Source organism: Dromiciops gliroides, chromosome 1, assembly GCF_019393635.1.
Source record: "Dromiciops gliroides isolate mDroGli1 chromosome 1, mDroGli1.pri, whole genome shotgun sequence".
Lineage (NCBI taxonomy): Eukaryota > Metazoa > Chordata > Mammalia > Microbiotheria > Microbiotheriidae > Dromiciops > Dromiciops gliroides.
In genome coordinates, this window is record NC_057861.1 from 12,929,038 (window position 1) to 12,931,772 (window position 2,735).

A 2,735-nucleotide genomic window follows, 5' to 3' on the forward strand; every position below is an offset into this window, starting at 1 on the left:
TTACATCTTCAAGCAAAGACTTCTTGATGGCTTACCTCTTGTGGGTGATTTAACAGAGGGATTGTCAGTCACGTATGCTGTGATAGAGGAATTCTACTTCTGGAAGGGACTTTAGAACACAGAATAGAGAATGCCAGATATGGCCAAGGTCCTTAGTATATAGCACGTAGGATATCAGGGCTGCAAGAGGTCTAAGGATATGGAATATATAGGTGAATGCTGGAGGTAGAAGGGGACTGAGACATCACTAGGTACAAAGTCCTCATTTTACAGGTAAATAAACTGAACCTCAGAGCTGGTGACTCAAGCTGACCCGAGCATAGTGGTTGTGGTGGCTGCTGCTCTATGGCACCTAAAGGTTTGTGAAGGGTTTCACATCTCATTTGATTCTCGTGATTGGGTTGGAGAAAGTGCTATTGTTACCAGGGTAGGTAGATGGGGGGGGGGTGCCATATTGTACCAAGCACATGGTCTGGAGTCAGGAAAACATGAATTTAAATCTGACCTCAGACACTTCCTAGCTGTGGAAGCCTTGGAAAGTCACTCAACCTTTGTCTGGCTCAGTTTCCTCATCTACACAATAGGGATAATAACAGCCCCTACGTCTTAGCTTCCTTCCTTCCTTCCTTCCTTCCTTCCTTCCTTCCTTCCTTCCTTCCTTCCTTCCTTCCTTCCTTCCTTCCTTCCTTCCTTCCTCCCTTTATTTCTTCCTTCTTCCTCCCTTCTTCCTTCCTCCCTCTTTCCTTTCTTCCTTATTTTATTCCTTCCTTTCCTTTCTTCTTTCCTTCCTTCCTCCTTCCTTCCATCCATCCATCCTTCTTCCTTCCTTCTTTTCCTCCTTCCCTTCCTTCCTTATTTCTATCCTTCTTTACCCATCTTTCCTGTCCTCCTAATGCTCTCCCCATCAATGTTACTTTGTGTTTTATATATATATATATATATGTATATATATATATATATACATATATATATATATACACACACACACACACACACACACACACACACACACACATTTACTTATCTGTGTACATTTTGTTTCCTCGTGTAGGTGAATCTAAACCTTCTGAGGGCAGCACTTTTCACTTCTGTCTTTGTTTTCCTATTGCCCATCAGAGCACCTGGCAGAGAGCAAGTGTTAATGTGTCAAGCCCTATGCTGGGCACTAGACACAAGAAGATGAAGATGAAACTGTCCTGACCTTGATGAGCTTCTGAACCCCCTCTTCTTTGCCATTACTGCCATTTCAGAAGATTTTAAATAGGAAAAACAAAATCTTGGTAGAAAACAAACAAATAAACCTTGTTTGTTAAACTTATAAAGACGTTAGGCTTTTAAAGTCAATTGGCTATTAACCTTTGGTCAAAGCTGCAGTGATACCACCCAGGCAAATGATACTAATAGTAATAATATTTAGATAGTACTTAGTATATACCAGGTACTGTGCTAAGCACTTTACAAACATTCTCTCAATCGATCCTCACAATAATCTTGGGAGATAGCTGCTATCATAATCCCCATTTTACAGATGAAGAAACTGAGGCAAACTGAGCTTAAATGACTTGCCCAGGGTCACATATTTACTAAAGGTCTGAGGCCAGATTTGAGCTCTCCATCCCCTGTGCCAACCTACCTGCCCTTCTTAGACAGCCAGCCAGTGCTTACTGTCACCCAGGTTCTGCCCCTTGGAACATTAGCTGAGGACAGGGGGCACTCCCTCTTCACCCCCCATCATTGCCTCTTCTGACACATCAGCCCCTTGATTCCATCCTCAGGTTCTCCTTGGCCCTGGTGTGAGTATTGCTCTCCGGAGGAGCCAGGAAGGGGCCCCTAGCCTTGGTGGAGTTTGGTGCACACTTCCCAGTGACCGCTGAGGAGTGGATTGCTCCAACACAAGGCTGCTGTCTTGTGACACAGCACAAATATGCATTCCATTCCAGAGGAGAGGGTGAGGGAGCTCGTTGGAAATATTAAATTAAGCAGGGCAACAGCTGAGAATAATCTGGTTTTCTGCTCCACTGCTTACAGCTTGGTGGGGAGTTGGAGGTGGCAGGCCAGTTCCTGTTTGGTTTCTGGTTTTGCTCCGAGATCTGGAACCCAGGGCGGGGGGGAACTGGCGTCTTCTCCAGGGTGGAATGTCGGGGTAGAGGGGGCCCCAACCTTGGATGTCTGGATGTCTCCTGGAAGGGAGATGTGGGAGGCGGGTAGCTAGAGCAGGAAGCTGGTCCAGGAAGAGGAAGGCTCAGCATCTCTCCAAAGCTCCCCTTGCTCAGCACCCTTCCCAGCTTGCAAAGTGTTTCCCAGGGATAATCATAATTTTTGGTTGAATCATTTTAGTCATATCCAGCTCTTTGTGACCCCATTTTGTGGAATTTTCTTGGAAAATATACTAGAATAGGGGGCAGCTAGGTGGTACAGTAGATAAAGCACCAGCCCTGGATTCAGGAGGACCTGAGTTAAAATCTGGCCTCAGACACTTGACACTTACCAGCTGTGTGACCCTGGGCAAGTCACTTAATCCTCATTGTCCAAAAAAAAAAAAAAAAGATACTGGAATAGTTTGCCATTTCGTTCTCCAGCTCATCTTACAGATAAGGAATTGAGACAGACAGGCTAAAGTGACTTGCTCAGGGTCACACAACTAGGAAGTGTCTGAGGCTAGATTTGAAACCAGGTAGAGTAGTCTTCCTGACTCTAGGACAGGCATTCTCTCTGCACTATGGTGTCCCCTAACT